This window comes from Canis lupus, chromosome 31, assembly GCF_048164855.1.
Source record: "Canis lupus baileyi chromosome 31, mCanLup2.hap1, whole genome shotgun sequence".
NCBI classification, from domain to species: domain Eukaryota; kingdom Metazoa; phylum Chordata; class Mammalia; order Carnivora; family Canidae; genus Canis; species Canis lupus.
Window position 1 is genome coordinate 5,024,947 of NC_132868.1, and position 10,388 is coordinate 5,035,334.

Genomic DNA, 10,388 nt, shown 5'->3' on the forward strand with positions numbered 1-10,388 from the left:
GCCATGTGAAAAGTGAATTTGAGCTACACAAGCTAACTTGTCATCGGTGGAAAAATTATCACAATACCACTATGTGTATATACAAGTAACTCTTAATTGTGAAGGGCAGAGTTGAAAATCACCCACATAACAACTGAACTAGACTCATCCTGTTTGTCTATTACTCTGTAACAGATCACTCCAAAAGCTAGTGGTTTTTTAAAAAAGAAAGAGAGAAGGATTTATTTTGTTCAAGAATTTGCAGTCTGGACTGGGCTCCGTGAAGATAGCTCAGCTCCATCCCACTTAGAATCAGCCACAGAGGCGTGAAGGCTGGACTGGAACCACTTAAAGGCTCAGTCACTCAAGTATCTGGCACTTGTGCTGAGAAGACTCAAGTAGCTGGGGGCAGGAGGAGCTGCAGCGCCTCAGTCATGTGGTGAACTATCTCCATATGCCTGTGTAGCACAGATGGTTCACTGGGCCAAACTTTTATATCATCTCAACATTCCCAAAGTCCATATCCCAAGAGAAAGAACCAGGCTCAAAAGTCAAAATGCATTCTATTAGTCAATACAGTAGCAAAATATTGCTCAGTTCCAGAAGGTGGGGTAGGAAATAGACTATATCCCTTGATAGGGGAGAGGGGCAAGATTCTGGAAGAGCATGCAGGGTGGGAAACATTGTTGTTGCCTTTTTGAGACAAACTCTCACAAAACTGATAACGTTTTACTTAATAGGTTCAGATTCTTTCAAAGTATTTTCAGTATTTCTTAATGACAAAAGCCATGAGTTTTACAAAAACTAATAATATATCTCACAAAAATGGGATAAAATGGCCATGTAATTTTGTTAGAATTATTGTTTGCATCTCGGGCTTATGGTTCCTTCAGCTGAATGAGAACAAAGAATTATGTGGTGCCTCTTATTCCTGGCAGCCATCTTGTGACTGTGAGGGGCCTAGAAAAAGCTGAAGTTAAGGCTGAGGAAGGTAGAATAGATAGAAAGAACCTGGCTTTCTTCTCAGAAACACATGAGAATCACCAAATTCCCCAGAATATTCCACAACAGGCAGACATTAAGTATTCATATTCACATTCTAGAGACTTTCTCCTGCCCTCACCTAGGAAGTAACCAAAGGCTGGATTGATGAAAGTAATCTCGAGGTAGAGTTAAATATTCACATTGTCGTTTCCTTAGAATAAAAGCATACTTTTCCTAAAATTTAGTAAAATAGAATTAGTAATTTAAAAAAAAAACACCCAAATACCAATTTTGGTAAGCACAAAGGCATTCCACAGACACTTCTAGCCATTGTCCTAATATATCTTATTTTTCAACCACTAGTAAAATATGCTACAGATTCTATTATCGAATCTGTATTTGACATCCTAGCATTGCCTCAGTACACTATTAATATCAGATGATTTGGGGTTTTTAAGCAATTATGTTCTTCATGTGTTCATGATCTACAACAAAGAGCAAATGGAGGATGATTAAAGGCTCGGAGAAGTGAGGACGAGCCCAGGTCCCGTGTACTGAGCAGCGATGCAGCTTTCCCCCGAGTTGGGTTGTCTTTGGGAAAGCACAATTTGAGAATGGGAGTATCTCCGAGTCACGTGGCCCTTTACCACCTCCTCTCCTGCTAGCACACACGCCCTACGTTACCAATGCGGTGTAATTACCACCTTCTTGGTTTCCAGCACCCCAGCCCCACACCTTCTGAGATGAGCTCAGGAGCACTGGTCCTTGGGACCCTGTGAAGATAAAGAGCATCCAGAGCATATGCAGCGAATGAAATGCTGCTACAAATGAATGACTTCAACTACTAATTGCCAGGTGCCCGAGGACAGGTGCTCTCATGGGTCCACCACTAACCACGTCCCTGGTCCATACACTCAGGGAAGAATGCCAGCCAGATATCCTGTTCACTCAGAACCCAAGATTCTGAAGGGCAGCTTTATCTGTTTTCCCAAGAATTCTTAAGCTTAAAGAGAAATAGCTGGTGATAGCAGGACTGACACCAGCGTGTGCTAATGGCGTTGACAGGGTGCTGCCAAGACCTAGGAGAAACAGCCAGAAACTGTGTTATGAAATGGACATAAGTGAAAGGGAAACTGTTTTTAAGTGGTTCTGCTTTGTTTTAGACTATTCCAGAGATGTTGAAAAAGTCAGAATGGAGATGGGCAGTCCTTTTAGGTGAAAGTTCACTGGGAGTTCAAAGTCACCAGCCCAGTTACTAAGTAATCTGAGCAATTTTATGCCATTGACTTTGACTCTAGTAAAGTTAGAAAGATAGAGCTGACAAGAGTAAGTAGGAGAGAAGACCAGATTTTGTAAATATAATTTAGTAGGACTGTAGCAAGAAATCTTCCCATCTTGTTAATACGTATACATACGTAGCACTTGGTGAGGGTTGCCAGATTCAGTATATAAAAATACAGGGTATCCAGTTAAAATTGAATTTCAGTAAAACAGCCAATAATTTTTTTGTATGTCCCATGCAATATTTGGAACATACTTACACTGAACAATTTTTTCACTGTTATCTGAAATTCAAATTTAATTTTAGCCATGATTTTTCCAGGGAGTAATGCTTTATAGAAAAAGTAAAAATAAATTCAAGTATTCATTACTTGACTACTCTCAATCATCATAGATGTGGCAAAAATACACATACATAATAGTAAGTAAATGGGACCAGGACTTGGAAGCCCTGTTTGTGTAGACTAGCTTACTTCTGGGCCCCCTTCCCTGTCAGTACACTGGGTGCAGTACTATCTGTTCTGCTTCCATTTTGCAGTTTTTGTGAAGATCAGATGGGGCTGATGACCAAGGGCATACTGGTAAACATCTAACAATGGGGCCACAGGGGCGCCTGGGCGGCGGGGCCACTAGGCACTGACTCTTGACTACAGCGCAGGTCATGATCTCAGGGCCACGAGACCAAGCCCCGTGGGGAGCTCCCCACTCCGTGTGGAGTCTGCTTGAGATTCTCTCCCTCTCCCTCAGCTCCTGCCCCCATATGTGCTCTCTCCCTCTCTCTCTCTCTCTTGAATAAATAAATAAACTTACAGAAAGCCCATGGAGTCTTGAAAGGAAGAAAGAAAGAAACCAACAAAGACCTCCTTGATCTAGAGCACTGGTCAGTCCCTGCACGGTAAGGGCAGAGACCACGACCGATTGTTGCCACCGATGCAAAATCAAGAGGGGTGCTCAGTAACAGAGCAACATAGTATCTCCGGGTACAGTAAACTGTGTTATGAAATGGACATTAGTGGAAGGAAAACCTCCAAGAGCACAGGTAATAAAATGTAGTAAAATAATCTGACTGTGTAGGGTACTGACGATTTATCACCTTTACATTTTACCTTTATTACCTTTATTTTTTAAAGTAATTCATTTAACCCTAAGTTTATGTAATGTGATACTTAATAGTGGCTGCATTTAAGGACCAGCTTGCACATTCCCGGAAATTTAGCCATCTGGCCTTACGAGCTCCGCAGGCCGGCTGCTGCGATACGGAAAAGGCCGCCGAAGGTGCGTCATTCACAGTGGCCACGTGCGAGGCACGAGGCCACACTCCTTAGGAGACCAACCAACCAGGCGGCCGGTGTGTGGGGATGGGGCGCGCTCTCGGGGAGCTGCCCGAAGGGTGCGGAGGGCAGTCCTGCCATCCCCACGCCGGGGCCGGGGCCGGGGCCGCCGCGGCAATGGGACAGATGCCCTGCCCTTGAAGGGGAAATGGACCTGAGGGTGACGGCTGGGAGCCCTTGGGGTGCGGACAGAGCGGTCGGCAGCGGGGTAGGCTCCGTGGAGGGCAGCGGAAGGGAACCGCTTCAAGCAGCAGCGTGGAAGAGAACCCGGAAGAGACTCCGCTTGGAGGGATCGGCAAAGGGGAGGGCAGACCGTGCCCCAGCACCCCTCCCTGCCCAGCCCCCCACCCAGGCCAGCAGCAGGTGGAACAAGGCCAGGTCCCGTGCCTGGGCCCACCCATTCTGCAGGGCTTCTAAGCCTCGGATTCTGGAACAGTCCAGGGAAAAGATAGCAGCCATGAAAATGACATACCACATTACTTATTTGAGAAAAAGAAAGAAAAAGAGCACCATTCACACCCTTGAGTGTGTTGTGGCAGGTGTTTGTGTTACCAGCAATGATGCTACACAGTTACTTCTGGCTGCTTCAGGGAAATAAATTACTTTGCTGTATTTATTTCCTATGGCTGCTATCACAAACTATTACACATTTAATGGTTTAAAACAAAAGATATTTATTGGTTCTGGAGGTCAGAAGTCCAAGATGGGTGGGCAGAGTTGTGTTCCTGTGGCCGGGGTGGTGGGGGTGAGGGTGGAGCTTACAGGAGAATCCATTTCCTTGCTCTTTCCAACAACTACAAGCCACCTGTATTCTTTGGCATCATTTTTCCCCCAAAGATTCTATTTGTTTATTCATGAGAGATACAGAGAGAGAGGCAGAAACATAGGTAAAGGGAGAAGCAGACTCTATGTGGGGAGCCAGAACTCAATCCAGGACCCCAGGATCACGTCCTGAGCTGAAGGCAGACACTCAACCACTGAGCCACTCAGGTGCCCTGGCACCATTTTTAAAGCCCACAGAATGGCATCTTCAATCAAATCTTTTCTCTCTCTCTCTCTCTCTCATTCTCTCTCTGTCTCTCTCTCTCTCTCCCACCTCCTTCTTTTCCCTTACAAGCACCCTTCCAATGACATTGATAATCTCCCCAGCTCTAGCTCCTTAATTTATATCAGCAAAGTCCATTTTGCCATGTAAGGCAACATTCACCCATTCTGAGACTAGCATGCGGACATCTCCACGGGGGGGCGGGAAGGGGCCTTTGTTCAGTCCATCACATTGAGCTTTTGCTCTAATATCATCACAGACTTGATGTAAAAAACAGTCTTAAAATACCTTCTTGTTGTATTGATATTAGATTTCTAGAATAGAACCCTAAAATAATCTAGTTTATATTAAACTTGTGGAGAGGGGTATAAAATTTATTTCCTATGGCAGTGTACTTTGAGAATCTGTGAACAGGTGCCAATTCTCGTATGTATTTCTGGTTAAAAAAAGGAAAGATTTTTTGCTAAATTTATTTACATTAATTAATTTTTTTGCATCTTGAAGTGGGGGTGCAGGATAGATTAAAGGCAAATGTAACACAAGGAACAGGAGGTAGAAAGAAAGGAAAGCCCTTGCGTGAGTATAGCAAAAGGTCCAACATTTGAACCTTCCCTGTGTTATTGAGGTATAATTGACAAAATTGTAAGATATTCAAAGTGCACAATATCAAGATGTGATATATGTGTCTCTTATGAAAGGATCCTCCCATAGACTTGATTAACATGGATTGTATGAAATTCTTCTCAGAACTGTAACTGTAACTATAACGAGTCTCACATTTTTAAGTATCTTATGAAATCAGCTTATTTGTAATCTGGTCTACTGACTCCAGAGGCATGGGCAGAAGCCGAGGCATAAATGTCCTAAGGGGATCCTTAAAGCCTGGTTGGTTCTCTAAGTGAAGATGGCAAGAAGCGGCTGTCACAGAACCCTGAAGTGACCCCCCACTCCTCCCCACTCCTGCAGGCCTGTGCTTTCTGGCCTGAGTGATGGTTCTGAGACCTCACTCTGGCTTTGCCTTATCACCCTACCATCTCAGGTCTGAGTGCTTCTTTGAAAGACAGTGGCTTTCAGAAAGACAGATGTGTCAACAAAGAAGGGGATGGGATGCACTTGGTTCACCAGCACAATGTGAAAGACGTTGTTTTACCCTGAAATCTGCCCCCATTCATATACTGAAGCCATATACCCCAGTATCTCAGAATATATCCTTATCTGGAGATCAGATTATTAGAAATGTAAGTAAAATGAAGTCATTGAGATGGACCCCAATTCACCTTGTTTCTTAAGACTGGTGTCCTTAAAATGAGAAGAAACGTGGCGGATAATGTGAGGACCCAGGGAGAAGATGGTCATCTGCAAGCCAAGGAGAGAAGTCACAGAAGAAACCCACTCTGCCGACACCTCCAAATCTGAGCCTTCAGAACTCGAGAAAATAAATTTCTGCTATTTAAGCCTCCAGTCTATGCTAATTTGCTCTGGCAGCCTGAGCTACCTACTATAGGAATCAAAGCGTCACACCAATGAAGCCAATGAGCCTATGAAAAAGTCTAAAACTGAACATGCCCTCAAGCAACAGATCTTAATCTTGATGGGGTACTGGCTGTGAGAACGGTCTTTGAAAGCAGTGCTGACAACTCATCCTGAGGCCACTCAGCAGGCAACAGAGGAACATCCCAGCTTCCCAGACTGGGCTTCACAATGTTTCCCCAAACGTTACAGCATCTCCTGAATCAGCCCGTGTTCCTGCTGAGAGCACAAGCCAGAAAGGTCACCCAGACCTGGGTGAGAACTGAGCAACTGGTATCCCCATCTCTCCCTTTCTCCTTCTGCTCCTTGCTGTGCAAACCCTCCCATTAGCCCCCAGCCCTTTGCAAGGAGCATGCCTCTCCTGGGGACCCCGGGAGCCTGGCAAGATTCTCTCCAGTCCCAATTGGGGTGCAGAAACTCAACAAATACAGATAAATGTGATGAAGAATGTGATTATGTCAATTTGGGGCCAAAGAGCTTTAATTTTTTGTACTGAGTTGAATCCCCAAAGTCACGTTTCCCTGAAAGTTCAGAATGTGACCTTATTTGAAAATAAGGTCTTTGAAGATCTAATCAAAGTCAGGATAATGATGAGGTCATACAGAATTAGGGTGGGCCCCCAAACCCAAAGAGAATCCCTTTAAAAGACAAGCCCAGAGATGAACACCATGTGGAGACAACCGCAGAGATGGGAGGGACATAAGCCAAGCCATGGAGCATCAAGGGTCGCCAGCAGCCCCCGGAAGCTAAGAAGAGACATGAAATAAAGAAAAAAATGGAACCAACCTTGCCCTCACAATGATTTCTGACTCTAGCCCCCAGAACTGTGAGAGGACACATGTCTATTGTTTGAAGGCACTCAGTTTGTGGTCATTTCTAACAGCAGTCCCGGGAAGCTGACATACTTTGTTTGGGAAAGATCACATCAAATTGGAATGGAGAGCCTGACCTCACTCTTGACCCTTCACTGCGGACTCTCTCTTCAGGCTTAGCCTCCTGTCCTCTTGGGTGTTACGCCTGGACTGATCCATAAGAAGACCTGGGGCTCACATACTCCTTTGGAACAGCGGGAAATTTCAATCTCATGCACTGGGGAGATTTTCTGCAGTCCCACCCCTTAGCCACTTATTATAAAGGCTCGAACCCACTCCCTCTACTCTGCCTGAGTCAACCTGCACCTCTGAGGACTGAGGACGCCAGCCCTTCTTGGAAGTCCTCTGAGTGAGGAATAAGACTCTCAATTTCCTTGGTGCCATCAACCCCAATATCCAAGCCAAATTTGGGGTGGGGGTCCTTGGTGCCTTTGCAGGGGACTATACAACACTAAGTGAGGGGCGAGGCTCTTCTGGAAAAGACATGATCACTAGGACCGACACGTGCTGAAACCAGTAGGATCCTAAAGCTCTTTCTCCAGCACCTGTGCCATCAGCCTTCGAGGGCAAGTCAGCCAGCAGACCTACCTGCCTCCTCAGAGTTCATGAGAATTCCAGGCGTCATTAAGTCAAGCTGACACCAGAAAGAGCTGAAAGAGGGACTCTGACAACCTTGCCCGATGACGGCACCATAGATCTGGCATTATATCAGTTTTGACAAGGTTAACTCAATTAGCAAGCAAATGATGGCAGCAATGTGACATTTAAAAAAAAAAAAAGAAAAGAAAAATGTAGGGTGAATCTACATTGTGACTGAGCAAATCTCAGCATTTCTTGTTCCAACTTGGGCTTGCCATGAGACCCAGACTTGGCATTCTCCTCTTCGGGCCAGATGCTAGGTTAAGTTTGAAGATATTTCAGGTGTTCAGTATTGATTGGGCTTTGGCACCTGGAGGAGGAACTAAAGAAGCAGCATCTGTGGTTTCAAAGGTACCATCGCTAAGCTAAGAGTCACCAAAAATAACTAGTAAACTTTTCAGATCTATGCATCCTCAGTCCTTGACATATCAAAGTCGGCTGCCCTGGGCTCTGAGCAGAGATGATTACGGTGGCTCCATAGCTCCCTTGCATGGAAGAAAGGAGTGGCTGCCAGGTTGAGTCTTTACATTAAGCAATAATAATAAATCTATAAAGATGTTTCTCTCAAGGACTGCATCTGTCACAGGTGTCTTGTTACACACAACAGAAAACCTGACCCAGGCTTCAGAAAACAACATGGAATTAATTTACTTATGTAAATGAAAGGTCCAGAAGTGAGCCAACTCCAGGCATGGTTGGATTCAGGGACCAGATACAGTCATCATGAGCCTGTTTTTCTGGATCTCTCAGCTGTCACCCCCCTGTCCTGGCTGTCATATCAGGCTCAGATGGAATAAAATAAGGAAGTTTGTCTTCATCCACATGCAGAAGAATGAAACTAGACCACTCTCTTGCACCATACACAAAGATAAACTCAAAATGGATGAAAGATCTAAATGTGAGACAAGATTCCATCAAAATCCTAGAGGAGAACACAGGCAACACCCTTTATGAACTCGGCCACAGTAAATTCTTGCAAGATACATCCACGAAGGCAAAAGAAACAAAAGCAAAAATGAACTATTGGGACTTCATCAAGGTAAGAAGCTTTTGCACAGCAAAGGATACAGTCAACAAAACTAAAAGACAACCTACAGAATGGGAGAAGATATTTGCAAATGACCTATCAGATAAAGGGCTAGTTTCCAAGATCTATAAAGAACTTATTAAACTCAACAGCAAAGAAACAAACAATCCAATCATGAAATGGGCAAAAGACATGAAGAGAAATCTCACAGACGAAGACATAGACATGGCCAACATGCACATGAGAAAATGCTCTGCATCACTTGCCATCAGGGAAATACAAATCAAAACCACAATGAGATCCCACCTCACACCAGTGAGAATGGGGAAAATTAACAAGGCAGGAAACCACAAATGTTGGAGAGGATGTGGAGAAAAGGGAACCCTCTTACACTGTTGGTGGGAATGTGAACTGGTGCAGCCACTCTGGAAAACTGTGTGGAGGTTCCTCAAACAGTTAAAAATAGACCTGCCCTACGACCCAGCAATTACACTGTTGGGGATTTACCCCAAAGATACAGATGCAATGAAACGCCGGGACACCTGCACCCCGATGTTTATAGCAGCAATGTCCACAGTAGCCAAACTGTGGAAGGAGCCTCGGTGTCCATCGAAAGATGAATGGATAAAGAAGATGTGGTTTATGTATACAATGGAATATTCCTCAGCCATTAGAAATAACAAATACCCACCATTTGCTTCAATGTGGATGGAACTGGAGGATATTATGCTGAGCGAAGTAAGTCAATCGGAGAAGGACAAACATTATATGGTCTCATTCATTTGGGGAATATAAATAATAGTGAAAGCGAATATAAGGGAAGGGAGAAGAAATGTGTGGGAAATATCAGAAAGGGAGACAGAACATAAAGACTCCTAACTCTGGGAAACGAACTAGGGGTAGTGGAAAGGGAGGTGGGCGGGGGGTGGGGGTGAATGGGTGATGGGCACTGAGGGGGGCACTTGAAGGGATGAGCACTGGGTGTTATTCTGTATGTTGGCAAATTGAACACCAGTAAAAAATAAATTCATTAAAAAAATAAATAAATAAAACCCAATTTAAATGAAAGGCTGAAAAAAAAAAAGGAAGTTTGTCTTCTCAGCTTTAAATCCATTAAGCAAGAATAACTCTGAGAAGCCACAGAAAAAAGTCTTCGGGCATTTATCTCATTAGTCATTATGGGGTCACATGCTCATTCCTGAATGAGTTTATTGTAGATGGAAGAATGGAAAGATCTGGAGACACAAACTGTTTAAAAGTGATCATGAACCAAGCACCACACTAAAGGCTTTGTTGTTTGTGCAGTTCTGTTACCACAGGGAAGAGCAGGTGCCAAGAGGCAGCCCTGACCAGCACTGTTCACTGGGCAAGTTCTTAAACACCATGTCAGTTTATACCTTAAGCCCAGAAAAATACCACGCACATTGCCCTGGAGCACAGATGCTGAAAGCTGGTAATGGATTTATACTGGTTTATACAAGCAGTTCATTTATAGATAAAATGTCTTTATACACACAAAAGTAATTTGGTTTTTATTAATAGTAATATAATGCTATAATACATTATATAACAATATATTAATTTTAACCACCTATTAACTTGGCTTTTTATAAAATTTTGATATTAAAAATAGGTTAACATATATAAAAATATTTGATCATACAGCCAAGGAAAGAGCATCTAAGAGAGCTTAAATAACT